The sequence below is a fragment of the Tursiops truncatus genome, chromosome 7 (genome assembly GCF_011762595.2).
Source record: "Tursiops truncatus isolate mTurTru1 chromosome 7, mTurTru1.mat.Y, whole genome shotgun sequence".
Classification (NCBI taxonomy): Eukaryota; Metazoa; Chordata; class Mammalia; order Artiodactyla; family Delphinidae; genus Tursiops; species Tursiops truncatus.
Window position 1 is genome coordinate 32619106 of NC_047040.1, and position 23022 is coordinate 32642127.

Here is a 23022-nt window from a genome sequence, read left to right on the forward strand (position 1 = left end):
TAACTGCTTATGATCCAAATTATGTTTAAAGAAGATACATTGCTCAATTTTAAAAATAATTATTTTTTCTTTTTCAAGGTTCCTCAATGAAAGTTCACTATTTTAATATTTTTTATTGTTTTAAAATTATATTTACTCAGTAACATTTTAAGGCAATGTTTCAGACAACCGGTTGTCCATTTAATCTTTGGTTTCCTGATAGAACACTTATTCAATACAATAAAAATATTTTAATTTACTTGATAATGCACTAAACCTTTAAAGTACACCTGGGGTTAAAGCTCTAAAGCTGACACTAACTGTATGATTCTGGGAAAATTATTTATTCCTTCTGAGCCAAATTCACTCATCTGTTTAAAGGAAAAAAAAAGACTGGGTCAGACTTTCAGGGTCTTCTCTAGGTCTAAAAATATTATGATCCACTATTATTTATTGATACCACTGATAAAGTATAAATCTCTTTTTTCTACTCTAGTTTGATGACTTATTCAAATGTGATAGATTTGTTCAGGAAGATTAATAAATTTGAGGAGGGCTGGATTAGGATTTTAGGGTTAGAATGAACTTTATTAACCATCTGCTATCATACAATCATACAAACTGAGACCAGGGATGGCAGCTGACTAACCCATGATAATAAAATAGAAAAACTGAAAACCAAGCACCGAAAGTAAAAATCTCCCAGAGCTAATTATTAAGATCAATGGTTTCCCATTTAGACACTCTTTGAATAAAATACAGCAAATGCCAAGAATTAGTAATATTTAAAAATTAACACATTTTTTATTAATGCGGTTGAACAAATAGTCATATATACACTCAAATCACATTATTCATTTGTTTAGTGACAATGTTAGATTCTCAGATACCTCAGCAATTAATCTACAACACCTCAGGGGTTTCAGCCAATAGGAAGGGAACTACTGATAAAGACAACTAGCAAATATAAATAGGAAAGAAGCTAAATCTCAGTTCACAGTAAAATTCAAAGTGATATTTTATTTATTTTTTTGTTTGTTTTTTTGTTGTTTTTGTTTTGTTTTGTTTTTTTGCGGTATGAAGGTCTCTCACGGGTCTCACGAACCCTTGTCCCCTGCATCGGCAGGCGGACTCTCAACCACTGCGCCACCACGGAAGCCCCAAAGTGATATTTTAAATTGTATCTTCAAATGTTTACTGATACTTGACAGAATTACCCTCTTTTGAGTCTCAATTTCTCGTTTATAAAATGTGAACATTCACTGTTGCCAACAGGACTGATATAAAGACAGATAATTATGTAAAAACACAGTGCATAGCATATAATAGCTATTCAGTGTCAGTTCCTTTCCTCTTGCCCTTTGCATTCTGAAAATTATCATGATCAAATAGGACCAGAACCTGTAAAAGTTATATGTCAGGAAATTTAATGATACAGAAAGAGAAAAGAAATAAAATACTGCCTAGCTATGAAATCTGCATCATACCCATTTAATGAACAAATTGTTCCATTTAATAGCTTTTTATTACTGGTCTGCATCCAGTCCCTTTTTTTTTTTTTTTTTTTTTCCCCGGTACACGGGCCTCTCACTGCTGTGGCCTCTCCCGCCGCAGAGCACCGGCTCCGGACGCGCAGGCTCAACGGCCATGGCTCATGGGCCCAGCCGCTCCACAGCATGTGGGATCCTCCCGGACCGGGGCACGAACCCGCGTCCCCTGCATCGGCAGGCAGACTCTCAACCACTGCGCCACCAGGGAAGCCCCATCCAGTCCCTTTTGATACCCATATTGATACCCATGTCATGAGAAGTATCATCAGCTCTGGGGCCTATGTGTATAGCTTCCATAAGCCATGGGCTCCATAGAGCCAAGATATTTCAGAGAACCACTGAATTCTAGCCCTCATTCTCACTCTCCCAGGTTGCAGATGAAGAAGTAAATTGATTCACCCAAGATTACTCAATTAAGTAAGGATCAGAACTAGTTCTCTGCTCCTATTATTTCACATATCACCCGAACTACTTATTCTACCAGCATCCATTGCTGAGTTTTCTATTGTAGTTTACTTCCTGTGAAAATACTTTTAGCCAAAGGGTATAGACAAAAATAGAAGAATTAATTGGCTATAAAATTGCAGGGCAGGTTTAGGTGAAATTAGAAATAATCAGTATACAGCTACAGGTTGTAACTAAATGAAATTCATGACCATTTTAAACCATCTTTTCCTCCTTTATATTCTTAAAGTAGAAATGGGTAAAGCTCTAGCTCCTGTGCTTACTACTACAGAGTTAAAATCAATGGAACTGTAAACTCTAGTGTAATTAAAAATTAAAATGACTTCAGTGTTTCCATGGAAATAAAAAGACCTGATGAATAAAAAATTACTATTACACAACTGATATAGAAGTCTGTTACTCTGAAAGTCACACATTGTTTCTTAGCTACTACAAGCTACATGTTTTTGTTTTCTTTTATTCTTGCCTATATCCTTTGGTTAAATTCTTCTTGAAGGTCTAAATACACCCATATTTTGTATTAATATAATTCTGATATCAAAACATTTCAATGTATTTTCAAATGTTAATCGAACCTGACAAGAGAGGAAAGATCGTCTTAAGACAGTTAATATATTTACATAATTCTAATCACCTTCTTAAAGCCAGAATGTGTACTGTCACTTAACCATATTTTAGGTGAAAGCAAAATAAGTGAAAAAGTTTAATAATGTATTAAATATAAAACTGAATAAAGTATAAAAAGATAACAAAAAGTTGATAGTTTAAGGTAGTTAGTTCCAAAAAAAAAGAATAGAAAGCAGAAGACTAGAAAAAGACTTTTCTGAAATACTTTTATAATTAAGCCTAGAAATTCTGAATCTCCTCATGTGGGGGAGTGTTACATGTGAATATGGTATATTAAAGGGCATTTAGGCTGTAGTTACCTTATATTGCAGTGTCTCTTGGAGACCCTTGTTTATAATACACTGAATATGTATTTGTTGACTAAGGGACTGAAGAGATCGCTTCAATTAGCAACTAATCTGAGGTATTTCCTACCCCTATGTTCCTTCACAGGTTCCAAAGTGGACTCAATTGACCACTGTGAAGCATTGTTGGTGTTCCTTTTAATTTCTTAGCCATTTTTGCTGCTCTACCAAACCTAAGTGTTGGAGGCCCCAGGGCTAGATCCTGGTCATTCTCTTCTTTATCTACATTTCTTCTCTGTTTTCTGTTTTTAAATACCATCCACATGTTGATAAATCACAAAGATGTTTATCTAGATTTGTATTTCTAAGTGCCTACTAAACACTTCCACCTGGAAATCAAACTAACCAGTCCAAAGACAGCTCCTGCGTTTCTCTTCTGACTCTATTCAACCCGTCTTCCTCAACTCAGTAAAATTCACTACCATCCATACAGTTGCTCAAGGCTAAAACCCTGGAGACATTCTTCGCTCTTCCCCTTCTTTCACTCACCATCCCCACACCCCCTCCCCAACAGCCCCTCAATCAGCAAGTCTTGATTCTCTCTCTAAAATATATCGTGAATCTGTCCATTTCTCTTTGCTTGCTGTATCGCTATCATTTTAGTTCCAAGTCACCTAAGCTCTCAGTTGTGCAATTGCAATAACTTCCTAATTGCTCTCCCCATTTCCATTCATGTCCTTCTATAATATATTCTCCTACAACATATAAGCCAAGGTTTATCACTTCTCCACTAAAAATTTTCTAGGGCTTCCCTGGTGGCGCAGTGGTTGAGAGTCCGCCTGCCGATGCAGGGGACATGGGTTCATGCCCCGGTCTGGGAGGATCCCACGTGCCGCGGAGCGGCTGGGCCCGTGAGCCATGGCTGCTGAGCCTGCGCGTCCAGAGCCTGTGCTCCACAGCAGGAGAGGCCACAACAGTGAGAGGCCCGCGTACCGCAAAAAAAAAAAAAAAAAAAAATTTCGAATGGGTTTTTGCTGTACTCAGAATGAAATTGACCCTATGATTACCATGGACTCCAAGGCCTTCTGTACATGACTGACCTCATCTCATACCATTTTCCCTATTGCTCTCTAAGCTTATGTCACACTGACTTTTTTCAGCCCTTTAACACATTTTTGTTTTTTTTTACCTCAAGGCCTTTGCATTTACTGTTGCTTTTACCTGTGAAGGTCTTCCCCCTGCTTTTGAATTTTGGCTTCTTTTCATCTGTTGAATGCTATCTCCCTGAAAATACCACCAAATAACCTGTTGATAAAGCAAAACTAAATTTCCTGCTTACTGTAGTAAGGAAAAATACTACCTTGACGATCTTAACAGTGTCTCTGAGGGGGAAGAACAAAGGAGAGATGTTTGTGAGTTTTGGGGGATCTAGTTTGAGTTTTTCAATGCAAGGATTTGATAGATATTGGGTAAAGTCTGCAGGGCTGACAGGGAAACCCCAAGCCAAAGTTACCCATCAAAGAGTCCTTCTCACAGAAATGGGCCTGCTTTAGTACCTTTGCCATACTCAGCCACTGGCTGGGAGCAGCCTGTGAGAAGCATAGCCTCTGAACAAGCACCATGGTAGATCCAGAGCATAGCAGCTGGGGCCACTGGTCGATTACTCCACTTGAAGCAAAAGCTCTGAGTGGGTCATTTTCATAGCTGTCAAGGCTCACCTCTTGTGCTGAACAGACATCTCTACCCACAGCTTCAGGGTACAGGTCTTCTGTGGTTCTTGTGGGCCTGTCTTCCTGAGGGGAAACTCAGATGGGACCTCTGACACTGCTGTTGATCTCTGGGGTCACAAGTGGTACACATGCTCTCCGTCACCATCAGCTATCACCTCATCAGGTCTTGGTGGCTTACAGGTGGTGTGACTCAAATCTTAACTCCTGAAAGGTCTTAGCAATCATATTGTTCTCATGCTGACATTGCTGCATGAGTCTATTCACTGTTACAGTGGGACACAGGAGTACCAAAAGGTGCCCAAATGGATCATCTGGGTTCCACATGTAGTCCCCCTGCCCTACCTCCTCCAACTGATCTGGGTCCATCACCCCTGCCAGAACGCTGATGCCTCTTCTTACTTGCTGGGGCCTGGATACAAGGACTCCAAAATGTACTGCCATCAGCATACCTTATAGTTCAATAACAACTCTGTGTTCCTCCTGGCAAGAGTATGCTCCCTTTGGGGACCAGGACCTCCAACCCTGCAGGGCTCAGAATTAAAGGGGTGGGAAGCACAAAACCTCCCAGTGTGTCATTGGGAATGATGGTAAATGGAGCCAGTCCTGCTTCTGCCCCTTGGTTATTAATTAATGTCCCATGTATTCTTCCTGTTGGGAACACAGCACCATAAAGAGGTCTCTGATTTAGTGCACCAAGGATGGCACTCAAACTTTCAGAACGTTGCCTCTGAGTTAATGCTGTAGTTCTGCTTTTAGAAGCCCATTTCAGCATTCTATGAACTCACCATCTTAGTACAGCAATTTCTTCAAGAAACAAACCATATAAATTACTTTGCATACATATTCATACCTCTTTGAAATTATACTAAATACAGTCCTAATTGCTGCATTAACCTAGGTGACCAAATTTGTTTTCCCCCAGACAAAACTAGAAGACAGAAAAGCAGGAACTGTTTAGCTATTTTTCTAATGGGCATGCCTGCCATTTTATATTTATACATTTTAAGGAGGCTATGTATATAACAAAATTCAAAGTCATTTTCACATCCTTCAAATCTATATCTATTTTTAAATGTATAGTAACAACAGTTAGATAAAACTAGTGACCAGTGTTTTGTCTCTCATTTTTTTCTTTAGATTTTGTCTAATTATTCAAAGATTATGTATCAATTAACTCAGTTTAATATTTGTCTAACCTATTTGTTACCTAAGGATCTAGATATTACAATTTTAGTTAAATATAAAGTTCTTAAGAATTTTGATATTATAGAAATATCATAAGATAATAAATCTTTTTAAGATACCCATCATTATAAGTTTACCTAGTTAATCATGATTCTAATTTTTGTAATGTTAAACAATTTGTAGAAATAATAACTATGGGCTTCCCTGGTGGCGCAGTGGTTAAGAATCCACCTGCCAATGCAGGGGACATGGGTTTGAGCCCTGGTCCAGAAGATCTCACATGCCACAGAGCAACTAAGCCCGTGCGCCACAACTACTGAGCCTGTGCTCTAGAGCCTGCAAGCCACAACTACTGAGCCTATGTGCCACAACTACTGAAGCCAACGCACCTAGAGCCCATGCTCTGCCACAACAGAAGCCACTGCAATGAGAAGGCCGTGCACTGCAATGAGGAGTAGTCCCCACTCACTGCAACTAGAGAAAGCCCACGGGCAGCAACGAAGACCCAGCGCAGCCAAAACAAAATAATAAATAAATAAATAAATAAATAAAAGAAGTATTAACTATAATGCTACCTCATCTCTCCCATCAAACCAATGCAAAAATACAGAAAGTTTAAATTATGAGATGTTCAATCTTCTTGTATAACCTAGAATACTGTGTTGGCAGTAATTTCACATATTAAAGTCAGGAAATAGATAAATGTTTTTCAGTCCTTCAAATCAGTACAATTAATTCACTCTAATTTGTCCAATGATTCAACTATTTATCAGGAATATTCTATTAAAATTTTCTATATAATATATAAACTTCATATTCATAAATAAAATTACAAAAAATCTTTAAATCGTGTTTCAAAGCCCTTCATCTTGGAACCAAGACCTCTTTTTTCTTTCCTTACAGTTTTAACCAGAAATATCTCTTAAAAGCAATTTTAAAGAAAAGAAACAAAAAGTTTCATTATTTTTCTTTCCATTTTATAAATTCTTCATTAGACATTCCTAGAGTGAGCACATAATGACAGAATAATTGTTTTCATCAACTAATCTTTAATGTTTCCCTACGGAGGGAAAAGGAAAAGAGGAACAGACAGAAAAAATGAGAGGGAGCCAGCTTTAGTCAAATACAAAATTATTATTGTAAAAGACTAATTATCTTTCCTTAATTAAGGAGAAGGGAAAACCAATTCAGGAAAATTATTTTGACATATGTGCACGGGGAGAGGGAGGGAGGGAGAGAAGGAGAGAGAGAGAGAGCAAGAGAAAGAGAGAGAGGGAGAGAGAGGAGAGAAAGAGAAAAGAGAGGGAAAGGGTCATTGTAATTGATTTAAACATTAATTCAGATCCCTTGACAATCTGATTTGTATGATTAAAAAGCCAGTAGTTATTGATACTTAAAGTATAGAAATGAGAGGGAGGGGAGTTCTCATATTAAACAAAGTAATCTTTCTCTTTTCAATAAAGAAGACCATCTCCTCCTGAGCTGTTCTGAAGGGAAGAAGAAAAAGTCGAAGGTGAGACAGAAGAGAAGGAAATGGAGGAACACAGGATGAGGAAAGTAGAATAAAGGACATTACATTCAAATTGTGATTTGAAGGGATCTGGAAAAGATGGTTTTAATTTTTTCACATTTTCTCCTTGTCTTTGCCAAGGAATCTTTTAAGGAGGCAATTTCATAATCCCTTGAATATATTTTGGAAGTTTCCCCTTGCCTTAAAATGTAGACAACTGTATGTCTGGGATATTTCTTCTTTTTTTGGTTCAAAGTGCCTCCCAAAAGGAACAATTTTGTTCATAACAAAAGTTCCCCAAAGTAACCACTGTAATTCCAAATATCATTAGAAAGTTAAGATGACACATTCTGATCCTAGTATAAATACAGACAAGATGCAGGAGTTCAGCCCAGAGTGGGTACAGAACTAAAGATAAACCTATGAGTCTAGCAACAGTAAGTCAAATCTTGTGCACCTTGTATCTTGGGGACCCTCCCCTACAAAGAGAACTAGACTTCCAATGGACAAAATAAAACAAGAGTAAGTAAAGTTCTGATAAGATTTTCATAAATGACCTTGAGACAGTTTTTCCAAAGGATGCCAGTCTGAAGAGAAACCTTCTGAACATACAAAACTTACTCGCATCTTCATCCCTATGAACTTCCTCTTATAGACTCACAATGAAGAAATGACGAGGACAAACAGTAGTATTGTTAGTAATAATGCAGATTTCTACCCAAAATAAGAGTTTTTCAAAATGATCAATCAATGGATTTTTTAAAAGAGTTTCTAATTCCTAGATATTACTCTCAAACTAAACAAACTAAACTTAGCATTTGCATTTGGAGTGTCTGATTAAAAAAAATAAGAAATCAGAACTCAAACCCAATATGAACTTACCTCACCGTCGTCATTGGACAGACCCTGTGCAGGAGGCTCAAAGGGCCTCAGTAAAACACGCTGTTTCCAAGTTGACCAGATTTTGATGAGACCTCCAAGACAGTCAAATATTGGCTCCTTTAAAATACCTCCAAAATAACCTGTTGATAAAGCAAAACTGAGTTTTTTGCTTACTGCAGTAAGGGAGAATACTGTCTTGATAGTCTTAGCAGTGTCTCACAGGGAAGTCAGAGGTACAATATTTATGAGTTTTGCGGATCTGGTTTAAGATGCGTTTCAAAGCAGAGGATCTGAGCGGGATTAGACAAAGGTTTTACATAGTATTTTTTGATTGGACAAAGGGAGGTGAGAGTTTAGAAGTATTTCACAGTCTTCTGCCTTTCTAGACTAATCTGCTAGTCCCTATACAACCTGAATTGTTCACCCACCTGGAAATTCTTTGATTTAAAATGGTTTTTCTTTTTTTACAATTGATAGTATCAATACTTATCACACCACTTTACAATTCATTGATTGCATTAACTGTCTGCCACTACACTGTGAGTCCCTGTAGGACTAAGATTAGGTTTTGTTAATCTTTCTTACAGCCAGCAGGTAACACAGTGTCTGGTTCTCAATAAATACTCAGTCACTGTTGCCCAGGAGTGGAGAAAAACACACAAACATGCTGAGGTTATTATGAACATAACCTCAGATGAATCCTTAATCAAGTAGGGCTATTAATAATATTCTTGCCTAGTCTAACTACTCTCCTACTAGCTTTTCTCAACTCCCTAACACACTTCCCCCCCACACCAATCTCCACACTCCCCTAAGGCCCTTGCTTCTTTTTTCACTGAGAAAACTGAATTAATCAGAAGATAATTTCCAGATTCTCACTTGTACCCACCTACTAGCATCTTTACCCATGTAGTCTGTCTTGTCATCCATCCATGTAAGAGGTACCCATGCTTCTTCAGGCAGAGCAAGCACGTCCCATTCTTGCAGTTCTCTCTTACTGCACTACTCTTCATGTATCTGCATGACTAACTCTCCTACTCTCTAATTTGCTTACATATACCTTCTTAATGAGGCCACTCAGATTGCCCTATTTAAAACGGAAATTCTCTCCACACTGAATCCTATTTTTCCCTTTCTCTGTTCCATTTTCGTTCCGTATTATTTATCAACCTAACATATAAGTACTTCATACACATATAATAATACATATAAGTACATACAATATACTTAATATGTTTATATATACTTACTTATTATGTTTATTATTTATTGTCTATCGCCCCCTACTGGAAAGTAAGCTCCAAAAGGCAGGAAACGTGTTTTGCTGAACGTCCATCTTTAAGATTTTAGAGAGTTCTTATAGAACAGAAATGTAAAAAACACAAGAGTTTCTAAAAGCAATTACAAATGCAATAGTCACAGCCAGAAAATTGTTATACAATTTTACTATGGTAACCAGTAAATTATCTTACCACCTGCATTTGATCACCATATATATTTTCAGAAATCTGTGAAGCTTAATTTTTTTCATCCAGATTTTAGGAAAGCTTTTTGATTCAACAGGCTACTTTAATATATCATTTAAATAAGACTTTTAAACACACGCTAAGCAAAATGTAAAATTCTCAGCCTGGCCCTGTAGAATTATTACCATTTAACCTGTCTTATCTTTTTAATCTTTTCCCAGCTTCTTTCCTTCCCTGGATCCTAAAGTTCTCACCAAAATGAACTTACTAGCACCCCCAAATGTGCATACTTGCTCCTTGAATTTTATATATCTGCAGTTTAATCTCATGTCCATATCCTGTCATGAAAGATTCAACCTAAAGATCCTACCATGAAAAGATCACTTGCTTTTCTGGACTGTGTAGCAAAAGTAACGTGGAGTAGTGTTGGTCAGACTTTGTTAACAATATGAGCTTTATCACTTAATAGTTTATGTAATAACCTCAGGCAAGTTACAGAATTTCTGAATTTCAGCTCTCGCATTTGTGGGAGACACCATTAGTGGCCTAAATGATATTCAATGAATTCTTTCTCTCTTATTAAAACACAATCTTTCTTGGGGTGGTAATGTACCCTTTAAAAAGAGCTGCAGTAAAAGAAAAATAAAATAAAAAGAGATACATTTCCTAGCATCCTTGTAACTAGGGTGATTATACAACAGTTCTAAACAGTAAGTTAAAAGTAGAAGTTACTGTTGGATCTTCTGAGAAAGACCTTTGGCTTACTCATCTAGCTCAGACCTTTTGCCTATTCTATTCTTCCTGCCTGGTCTCTGATCAATGCTGGAGGTGGAGCAACCACCTCTGGCCAGTCTGGAAGACTGCCTTTGGACTTAGTTTCACAGAAAAAAAGAAAAACTCTTTATTTGGTTAAGCCAACATAATCATGTCTCTATTGTGACCAGTCAAAGGTGCTCCCTAACAGGACTTCCCTGGTGGTGCAGTGGTTAAGAATCTGCCTGCCAGTGCAAAGGACACGGATTCGATCCCTGGTCCAGGGAGATCCCACATGCCACGGAACAACTAAGCCCGTGCACCACAACTACTAAGCCTGCACTCTACAGCCCGCGAGCCACAACTACTGAGCCCGCGTGCCGCAACTACTGAAGCCCATGCATCTAGAGCCCATGCTCCACAACAAGAGAAGCCACTGCAATGAGAAGCCCACGCATTGCAATGAAGAGTAGCCCCCGCTCACTGGAACCAGAGAAAGCCCACACGCAGCAATGAAGACCCAACACAGCCAAAAATTCATTAATTAAACAAACAAACAAACAAAAAAGATGCTCCCTAACAGATACACCATCTTGAAAGTTAAGGATAATGCTTATGTTTCAGGATTTTAAAGCTCATTATTAATAAAATTAATTATAAAAATTAACATATAGGGCTTCCCTGGTGGCGCAGTGGTTGAGAGTCTGCCTGCCGATGCAGGGGACACGGGTTCGTGCCCTGGTCCGGGAAGATACCACGTGCCGTGGAGCGGCTGGGCCCGTGAGCCATGGCCGCTGAGCCTGCGCGTCCGGAGGCTGTGCTCCGCAACGGGAGAGGCCACAACAGTGAGAGGCCCGTGTACCGCAAAAAAAAAAAAATTAACATATATTCAGAAGCACGTATCAGATTGTCTTTAAGATCTTAACATGGGTTAACTCACTAAATCCTCATAACAATTCAGTTAGGTAGCTACTACTACTATACCCTCAGATTAAAAAAATGAAAAACTGGGCTTCCCTGGTGGCACAGTGGTTGAGAGTCCGCCTGCCGATGCAGGGGGCGCGGGTTCGTGCCCTGATCCGGGAAGATCCCACACGCCGTGGAGCGGCTAGGCCCGTGAGCCATGGCTGCTGAGCCTGCGCGTCCGGAGCCTGTGCTCCTCAATGGGAGAGGCCACAACATTGAGAGACCCATGTACCGAAAAAAAAAAAAAAAAGAAAAACTGAAAGTCTCAGTAATCTGTCCAGCTAATAAAGAGGAAGTAGGATTCAAACCCTAGCATATGCTCCTAACCACAAGTCCAAGCTATAATAATAAAAAAAACACTTACTTTATGCCAGGCAAAATGCCAAGTGCTTTAACCAAAAAATATAAAGCACTAAGTCCAATGTCCAGTGCTCATTAAAATGTCAGTTCTGTTCCTTGTAAGTAATGTCTTCTTCCTCAGAATTCTTATATAATTTTATCTGTATTCCTATTATCAATTTTACCATTTTCTATATTGTATAAAGTTAAATATCTCATGTAATAGACATTTAGTTCCTTTGAGGCAAACTTTTAAGTCATTCATTTTGGTATCCTACATGGCACCTAACTCTGTCAGTGATGGTACACACAAGGTTGAGAGTCATTATGACTGGAGGAGCCATGACAGTGGGGACTGGAAACTATACCATCAAAGGAGTTGCTACACAAACAGGCTGTTCTTGGGAATTACTTTAGACCAATAATATACCCTAAGTCCCACAATAACATACATGTTTGTCTCACCCAATTTGTGATACCCTTTTCTGTCTCATAACCTATCCTTGCACTTCTCTTACAATCTCCTACTTCATCTTCCAACTTTACTGCTCCTGCAGAAACCCAAATGTGACATTATGTTGGAACTGCCTAGAGAACTTCCACATCTACTCAAAATGGAAAAAAAGTAACCAGATTTACCCTCCTGCTTGAAACAACTACAAAACTGGATAACTTCCCTGGTGGTGCAGTGGTTAGGAATCCGCCTGCCAATGCAGGGGACACGGGTTCGAGCCCTGGTCCAGGAATATCCCACATGCTGTGACACAACTAAGCCCGTGTGCCACATAACTACTGAGCCTACACTCTAGAGCCCGCGAGCCACATCTACTGAGCCTGCATGCCACAACTACTGAAGCCTGCACGCCTACAGCCCATGCTCCGCAACAAGAGAAGCAACCACAATGAGAAGCCCCCGCGCCACAACAGGAGTAGCCCCCACTCACCGCAACTAGAGAAATCCTCCATGCAACAAAGACCCAAAACAGCAAAAATTATAAATAAATAAATATATTAATTAAAAATAAAACTGGATAAAATATATGAAACAATGATTCTCAAAACACTGGACATCATGCAACAGAGGACAGAGATCCCTGAGAGATGGAAAACAAATGAGTTGAAGCTTATGTTACCCAGATTACCACCTGAAGAGAGTTTTCAGGCTGCAGCACCTGGAAATGTAATGTAGGCCGAGCCTCTCTGGGTAGAGGAGATGGAATCTGATATTAAGGAAGACCAAAGCAGCCAGAGTTTGTAGGATCAAGTACTGGAGAAGAGAGAGCTACACAGATTTGTGAAAATGACTATACTACCCAAAGCAATCTACAAATTCAATACAATCCCTATCAAACTACAAATGGCATTTTTCACAGAACTAGAACAAAAAATTTCACGTTTGTATGGAAACACAAAAGACCCTGAATAGCCAAAGCAATCATGAGAAAGAAAAACTAAGCTAGAGGAATCAGACTCCCTGACTTCAGACTATACTACAAAGTTACAGTAATCAAGACAGTATGGTAGTGGCACAAAAACAGAAATATAGATCAATGGAACTGGATAGAAAGCCCAGAGATAGGGCTTCCCTGGTGGTGCAGTGGTTGAGAGTCCACCTGCCGATGCAGGGCACAAGGGTTCGTGCCCCAGTCTGGGAGGATCCCACATGCCACGGAGCGACTGGGCCCGTGAGCCATGGCCGCTGAGCCTGCGTGTCCGGAGCCTGTGCTCCGCAACAGGAGAGGCCACAACAGTGAGAGGCCCGTGTACCGCAAAAAAAAAAAAAAGTTACCAGGAATGCAAAGAAGCAGGAAAATATATAAAAATAATGAGAAAAAAAATCAGTCAATTGAAACTGCTTCAAAAAAAAAAAAAGAATTAGTTTACAAAGATATTAAAATAGTTCTGTAGCTTCATTCCATATATTAACCTAGAGGAAAGATGCAAAATATCAAATAGAGACATGGAAGATACAAAAAATTCCCATGTTAAATTTTTAAATATGAAAAATAGAGAGATCTCTGGACAAGATGGTGGAGTAGAAGGACCTGAGCTCACCCCCTCTCACGAAAACACCAAAATCACAACTAACTGCTGAAGAACCATTAACAAAAAAGGACTGGAACCTACCAAAAAAAACCTTCTACTTCCAAAGACAAAGAAGAAGCCACAATAAGACTTCCTTAGGCTCTAGTACTGGGACACCTCAGGCCAAACAACCAAGAGGGTGGGAACACAGCCCCACCCATTAGCAGACAGGCTACTTAAAGTCTTCCTGAGTCCATAGTTGCCTCTAAACACACCCCTTGACACAGCCCTGCCCACTAGAGGGACAAGACTCAGCTCCACCCACCAGTGGGCAGGCACCAGTCCCTCCCACCAGGAAGCCTGCACAAGCCTCTTGGACCAGCCTCACCCACCAAGGGGCAGACACCAGAAGCAAGAGGAACTACAATCCTGCAGCCTGTGGGAATGCAAACACAGAAAATTAGACAAAATGAGAGCACAGGAGGATGTTTCAGATGAAGGAACAAAATAAAACCCCAGAAGAGTAACTAAGTAAAAATAGGCCATCTACCTAAAAAAGAATTCAGAGTAATGATAATAAAGATGATCCAAGCTCTCGGAAAAAGAACAGAGGCACAGACCAAGAGGATACAAGAAATGTTTAACAAAGAGCTAAAAGATTTAAAGAACAAAGTTGAACAAATAAAATAACAAATGAAAAATACACTAGAAGGACTCAACAGCAGAATAAATGAGGCAGAAAAATGGATAAGTGAGCTGGAAGACAGAATGGTGGAATTCACTGCCACAGAACAGAATAAAGAAAAAAGAATAAAAAGAAATGAGGACAGTTTAAGAGACCTCTGGGACAATGTTAAGCAAACCTACATTCCCATTATAGGGGTCCCAGAAGGATGAGAGAGAAAGAATGAGCCTGAGAAAATACTTGAGGAGATAATAGCTGAAAACTACCCTAACATGGGAAAGGAATAGTCACCCAAGTCCAGGAAGCACAGAGAGTCCCATATAGGATACAACCAAGGAGGAACACACCAAGACACACAGTAACCAAATTGACAAAAATTAAAGGCAAAGAGAAAATACTAAAAGCAACAGGGAAAAGCAACAAATACCAGGGAATCCCCATAAGGTTATTAGCTGATTTTTCAGCAGAAACTTTGCAGCCCAGAGGGGAGTGGCACAATATTAAAGTGCTGAAACGGAGAAACCTACAACCAAGAATACTCTTGCCAGCAAGGCTCTCATTCAGATTTGATGGAGAAATCAAAACCTTTACAAACAAGCAAAAGCTAAGAGAATTCAGCACCACCAAACCAGCTTTATAACAAATGCTAACGGAACTTCTCTGGGTGGAAAAGGCCACAACTAGAAACAAGAAAATTATGAATGGGAAAGCTCACCAGTAAAGGCAAACATACAGTAAAGGTAGGAGATCATCCACACACAAATATGATATCAAAACAAGCAATCGTGAAAACAGGGGAGTACAAATGCAGGATATTGGAAATGCATTTGAAATTAAGAGACCAGCAACTTAAAACAATCTTGTGTGTGTGTGTGTGTGTGTGTGTATATATATATAATATATGTTACATATTGATTTGCTATATCAAAACCTCATGGTAACTGCAAACCAAAAATCTACAATGGATATACACACAAAAAAGAAAGAGATATACAAACACAACACTAAATATAGTCATCAAATCACAAGAGAAGAGAATAAAAGAGGAAAGGAAGAAAAAGACCTACAAAAACAAATCCTAAGCAATTAACAAAATGGCAACAAGAGCATATATATTGGTAATTACGTTAAATGTAAATGGATTAGGTGCTGTAATCAAAAGACACACACTGGATGAATGGCTACAAAAACAAAACCCATATATATGCTGTCTACAAGAGACCCACTTCAGATCTAAAGACACATACAGACTGAAAATGAGGGAACGGAAAAATGTATTCCACGCAAATGGAAATCAAAAGAAAGCTGAAGTAGCAATACTCATATCAGACAAAATAGACTTTAAAATAAAGACTGTTACAGGAGACAAAGAAGGACACTACATAATGATCAAGGGATCAATCCAAGAAAAAGATATAACAATTGTAAATATATATGCTCCCAACATAGGAGCACCTCAATATATAAGGCAATGCTAACATCCTGAAAAGGAGATATCAACAGTAACATAATAATAGTGAGGGACTTAAAAACCCCACTTAACATCAATGGACAGATCATCCAGACTGAAAATCAACAAGGAAACACAGGTCATAAATAACACATTAGATCTGATGGACTTAATTGATATATATATAGAGCATTCCATCTGAAAGCAGCAAAATACACATTCTTTTCAAGTGCATATGGAACATTCTACAGGATAGTTCACAGGCTGGGCCATAAAGCAAGCCTCAATAAATTTAAGGAAATTAAAATCATATCAGGCATCTTTTCCACTACAATGCTATGACATTAGACATCAACTATAAGAAAAGAAATGTAAAAAACCACAAACACAGTATGCTATTAAACAACCAACAGATACTGAAGAAATCAAAGAGGAAATCAAAAAATACCTAGAGACAAATGAAGATGAAAACATGATGTTCTAAAACTTACGGGATGCAGCAAAAGCATTTCTAAGAGAAAAAATTTCTGGCAATACAATCTTACCTCAGGAAATAAGAAAAATCCCAAATAAACAACCTAACCTTACACCTCAAACAATTAGAGAAAGAAGAACAAACAAAACCCAAAGTTATCAAAAGGAAAGAAATCATAAAGACCAGAGTATAGGGGCTTCCCTGGTGGCTCAATGGTGAAAAGCTGAAAGCGTTTCCTCCAAGATCAGGAATAAGACAAGGATATCCACTCTCGCCACTTTTATTCAACACAGTTTTGGAAGTCCTAGCCACGGCAATCAGAGAAGACAAAGAAATAAAAAGGAATCCAAATTGGAAAAGAAGAAGTAAAACTGTCACGGCTGCAGATGACATGATACTATACATAGAAAATGCTAAGGATGCCACCAGAAAACTAGTAGAGCTCATCGATGAATTCGGTAGAGTTGCAGGATACAAAATAAATACACAGAAATCTCTTGCATTTCTATACACTAACAATGAAAGATCAGAAAGAGAAATTAAGGAAGCAATCCCATTTCCATCACATCAAAAAGAATAAAATACCTAGGGATGAACCTACCTAAGGAGGCAAAAGACCTGTACTCCAAAAACTATAAGACGCTGATGAAAGAAATTGAAGATGACACAAACAGATGGAAAGATATAGCATGTTCTTGGGTTAAAAGAATCAGTATTGTCAAAATGACTATACTACACAAAGTAATATACAGATTCAATGCAATTTTTATCAAACTACCAAAGGCATTTTTTGCAGAGAACGAACGTCTTAAAATTTGTATGGAAACAGAAAAGACCCCAAACAGTCAAAGCAATCTTGAGAAAGAAAAACGGAGCTAGAGGAATCAGGTTCCCTGACTTCAGACTATACTATAAATCTACAGTAATCAAAACAGTATGGTACTGGCACAAAAACAGACTTAGAGATCAATGGAACAGGATAGAAAGCCCAGAAATAAACCTACGCACATATGGTCAATTAATCTACAACAAAGGAGGCAAGAATATACAATAGAGAAAAGACAGTCTCTTCAATAATTGATGCTGACAAAACTGGACAGCTACATGTAAAAGAATGAAATTAGAACATTCTCTAACACCATAAAATCAATTCAAAATGGACTAAAGATGTAAATGTAAGACTGGATACTATAAAACTCTTAGAGGAAAACACTGGCAGAACATCCTTTGACATAAATTGCAGCACTATCTTTTTGGACTCATCTCCTAGAGTAATGAAAATAAAACAGAAACTAATAAATGTCACCTAATTAAACTTAAAAGCTTTTGCACAACGAAGGAAACAAAAAACAAAACAAAAAGACAACAAAAAGAATGGGAGAAAATAGTTGCAAACAATGCAACTGACAAGGGATTAATCTCCAAAATATACAAACAGTTCATGCAGCTCAATACCAAAAAAACATAGCAACCCAATCAAAAAATTGGCAGAAGGGGGCTTCCCTGGTGGCACAGTGGTTGAGAGTCCGCCTGCCGATGCAGGGGACACAGCTTCGTGCCCCGGCCCGGGAAGATCCCACATGCTGCGGAGCGGCTGGGCCCATGAGCCATGGCCACTGAGCGTGCGCATCTGGAGCCTGTGCTCTGCAACGGGAGAGGCCACAACAGTGAGAGGCCCGCATACCACAAAAAAAAAAAAAAAGGGCAGAAGGTCTAAATAGACATTTCTCCATAGAAGACATACAGATGGCCAAGAGGCACATGAAAAGATGCTCAACATCACTAATTATTAGAAAAATGCAAATCAAAACTACAACGAGCGGTGTGAGTACATCCTCACACCAGTCAGAATGGCCATCATCAAAAAGTCTATAAACAAAAAATGCTGGAGAGGGTGTGGAGAAAAAGGAACCCTCCTACACTGTTGGTGGGAATGTTAATCAGTACAGACACTATGGAGAACAGTATGGAGGTTCCTTAAGAAACTAAAAATAGAGCTACCATATGATCCAGCAATCCCACTCCTGGGCATATATCTGGAGAAAACCATAATTCAAAAAGATACACGCACCCCAATGTTCTTTGCAGCACTATTTACAATAGCTAAGGCATGAAAGTAACCTAAATGTCCATCTACAGATAAATGGATAAAGAAGATGTGGTACATATATACAATGGAACATTACTCAGCCATAAAAAAAGAATGAAATAATGTCATTTGCAGCAACATGGATGGATCTAGAGATTATCATACTAAATGAAGTAAGTCACACAGAGAATCTAAAAAATGAATTTAAATTGAATCTAAAAAAATGATAGAAATGAACTTATTTACAAAACAGAAACAAACTCACAGACTTAGAAAACAAACTTATGGTTACCAAAGGGGAAAGGTGGGGGGGGGGATAAATTAGGAAGTTGAGATTAACATATACACACTACAATATATAAAATAATCAACAAGAACCTATTGTATAGCACTCAATTAGCACTCAATACTCTGTAACAACCTATATAGGAAACAATCTTTGAAAGAATAGATATATGTATAACTAAATCACTTTGCTATACACCTGAAACTAATACAACATTGTAAATCAATCATACTCCAATATAAAATAAAAATTAAAAAAAAGCAAACTACAATGTCTTTGTTGAGAAATACACTGGGTCATTAATTACCAAGTTTTACTAAAAATCAGCCAATAACTCAATTAATAATTTGGCATTAACAAACAGATTAGACATTTCAGAAGATCAGTGAATTTGAAGACAGAGCAAAATGAAATATATAACATGAACACAGAAAAAAAGAATGAAAAAAATTAAAATGAGATATGGGATAACATCAAGCAAACATATATATATGAGTATATATATATATTTGGAATATATATATTTTTGGAATCCTATATATATATATTTGGAATCCCTGATAGAGTATAATGAAGGAAGACAAAGTTTTTTAAGGAAAAAAACGGTTGAATAATTTCCCAATTTGATTAAAACTATAGATCCAAGAAGATCAAGAAACCTAAATACAAGAAATGTAGGGGCTTCCCTGGTGGTGCAGTGGTTGAGAATCTGCTTGCTAATGCAGGGGACACGGGTTCGAGCCCCAGTCTGGGAGGATTCCCACATGCCACAGAGCAACTAGGCCCGTGAGCTACAACTACTGAGCCTGCGCGTCTGGAGCCTGTGCTCCGCAACAAGAGAGGCCGCGATAGTGAGAGGTCCACGCACCACGATGAAGAGTGGCCCCCACTTGCCACAACTAGAGAAAGCCCTTGCACAGAAACAAAGACCCAACACAGCAAAAATAAATAAATTAATAAACTTCTACCCCCAACATCTTAAAAAAAAAAAAAGAAATGTAAAGAAAACTACATCAAGGAATATCATAATGAAGCTGCTGAAAAACAGTGATAAAAAGAAAATATTAAAATCAGCCAAAGAAAAGAAAGACATATATTAAAGAACAAAGATTAAAATGATAGCAGATTTCTCATTGGAAACACAGTGGAGCAGCAATTGTAAAATAAAGGAAAAAACTATTAACTTGGAATTCTTTATCCAGGGAAAATATCATTCAAAAATGAAAGCAAAATAAAGACTTTTTCAGACTGATAAGTCTGAAAAATTCATAAGCAACAGATCTACCAGAAAAAAATGTTAAAGGAAGTTCCATTTAAAGGAATGTTAAAGGAAGTAAAAGGAAAAATGACTCCAGATGGAAATATGGATCTACACAAGGGAATGAAAAACAATGAAAATAATAATTATGTGGGTAAATATAAAGATTTTTAATTATTTAAATCTCTTTATAAGATAACTGATTATTTAAGGTGTAAATGATAACAGTATACTGTGGGGTTGATAAGGTATATGGAAATAAATGTATGACAACAATAGCACAAAGGTGAGAAGGGAAAAAATGGAAGTATACTATTTTAAGAGTCTTACACTTATGTGAAATGGTGGAATAGTACTTGAAGTTACACGGTGATAGTTTAAGATGTACAGTATAAGCACTAAAGCAATCATTCAAATAATGAGAGTTACTGCTAATAAGTCAATAAAAGAGGTAAAACTGAATCATAAAAAGTTCAATTGCACCAAAAGAAGGCATAAAAAAAAGAAAAAAGGAACAAAGTATAGATGGGACAAATAGAAAACAAATAGCAAGATGGAAGACTTAAACCCAACCATATCAATAATAACATTAAATGTAACTGAAACCCAACAATATATAGAACAGGATAAGGCATCCTGATGAATGAGTACAATCTATTCTGGGAATGCAAGGATGCAAGGCTGTTTTGCCCTTTGAAATTCAAAGTCTCTCACCATATTGAGAAACCTAAAAAAGGAAAACCAAATAACCATCTCAATATATCCAGAAAAAGCACTCGATAAAATCAAATATCCGTTCTTAATAAAAACTCTCAGCAAGCTAAGAACATAAGGAATCTCACTCAATTTGATAAAGGACTTATGCAAAAATTATGGTTAACATCACGCTTAAAGGTGAAAGATCAGAAACAAAGCAAGGATGTCCACTCTAGTCACTTCCAATTAAAATTGTACTTTAGGTTCTAGCCAGTGTAATAGTTAAGAAAAAGAAATAAAACGCATCCAGCTTGGAAAGGAAGATATAAAACAGCATGCCTGTCTATGTAGAAAATCTGATAGAATCTACCAAAGAGCTATTAGAACTAATATATGAGTTTAGTAAGGTTGCAACATATAAGGTCCATATAAAAAATCGACTGTATTTCTATATACTAATGCAAAAATCAGATGTTGAAATTAAAAATAATACTATTTATAACATCTTAGTGATAAATCTGACAAAAGACATGAGACTTCTACACTGAAAACTCTAATACATTGCAGAGAAAAATTAGAGTCAATATTAAAATTTCGATTACCCCCAAATTGACCTATATATTCTACATAATTCCATCAGATTTTTTGTTTTTTAAGAAATTGACAAGGTGATTCTAAAATTCACATGAAAAACAAAGGACTTTAGAATAGCCAAAACAAAGTTGAAAAAGAAGAATAAGATTCAAGGACTTACACTACCTGACTTCAAGACTTATTAAAACGCTACAGTAACCAAGACAGTGTATAAAGCTACAGTAACCAAGACAGTGTGATATTCAGTATCAAGATAGAACAGAGTTGTTCAATCCCAGTACTACTCACATTTTAGGCCAGATAATTTTTCATTGTGGGAGCTGTCCTATGTACTCTACGATGCTGAGCAGCATTTCTGGCTTCTATCTACCAGAAACCAGTGGTATCTCCCCTGTTCCGACAACTAAAATTGTCTCTAAACTTTGCCAAATGTACCCTGGAGGCAAAATTGCCCCAGTTGAGACCACTGAGATAGACGACAGATCAATGGACGAGAACAGAATCCAGAAACTGACCCACACATATGTGATGAATGGATTTTTCATCAATGGTATAAATTCAATTCAATGGAGAAAGTATAAATTCTTTCAAAAAATGATGCTGGAACAAACAGATATTCATATGCCAAAAACAGTCAATCTATGCCTTGCCCTATGTATACAAAAATTAATTCAAAATGGATCATGGATCTAAATGTAAACCTAAAGTTATAAAACTTGCAGAAGAAAACAAGAAAACCTTGGGCTAGGCAAAGATCTCTTTGATACAACATGAAAATATCATCCTTAAAGAAAAAAAAGATAAATTAGATGTTATCAAAATTAAGAACTTCTGTCCTTTGAAAGATTCTGTTATGAGAGTGAAAAGATAAGCTACAGATCAGGTGAAAATATTTGTAAATCACATTTCTAATACTGGACTTGTATCTAGAATATACTTTTAAAACCTCTATAATGAGAAAACAACAAATTTAAAAATAGGTGAAAGATTCAAACACTTAAAGAAGAAATACAGATGGCAAATGAAACATGAAAAGATGCTCAACAATACTGGTTATTAGAGAAATGGAAATTAAAACCACAATGAGCTACTACTACACACCTATTATAATACCTAAAATTTAAAAGCCTGTCCAGGGCTTCCCTGGTGGCGCAGTGGTTGAGAGTCCGCCTGCCAATGCAGAGAAAACAGGTTCGTGCCCCGGTCCAGGAAGATCCCACATGCCACGGAGCGGCTAGGCCCGTGAGCCATGGCCGATGGGCCTGCGCATCCGGAGCCTGTGCTCCGCAACAGGAGAGGCCACAACAGTGAGAGGCCCGCGTACCGCAAAAAATAAAAAAATAAAAATAAAAAAATAAAAGTCTGTCCATACCAAGTGTTGCCTATTAATATAGAGCACCTGGAACTCTCATACACTGCTGATTGGAATGTAAAATGGTACAATCACTTTGGAAAATCATTTCAGAGTTTCTTAAAAAGTTAAATTTATACCTACCATATGACCCAACCATTCTACTCCTATATTTACCCAAGGGAAATGAAAGCATATGTCCATACAAAGATTTACACAAATGTTCATAGCAGCTTTATTTGTAATAGCCAAGAAACGTAAACAACCCAATGCCCATCAACAGCTGAATGGATAAACAAATTATGGTATATTCATACAATGGAATACTACTCAACAGTAAAAAGGAATGAACTAGTCATACATCTTGTGACATAGAT

The 23022-nt window shown here is 37.6% G+C and overlaps 1 protein-coding gene across 1 annotated transcript in view; it reads right to left on the minus strand.

Annotated features, from left to right (window-relative positions):
* CARF (calcium responsive transcription factor) overlaps window positions 1-23022 on the minus strand; it is a 96623-nt gene that overhangs the window by 19689 nt on the left and 53912 nt on the right. Inside the window, 2 exon segments of the mRNA XM_073807371.1 lie at window positions 8213-8352; window positions 9463-9568. The gene's annotated coding sequence lies outside the window, so the exon portion shown is untranslated.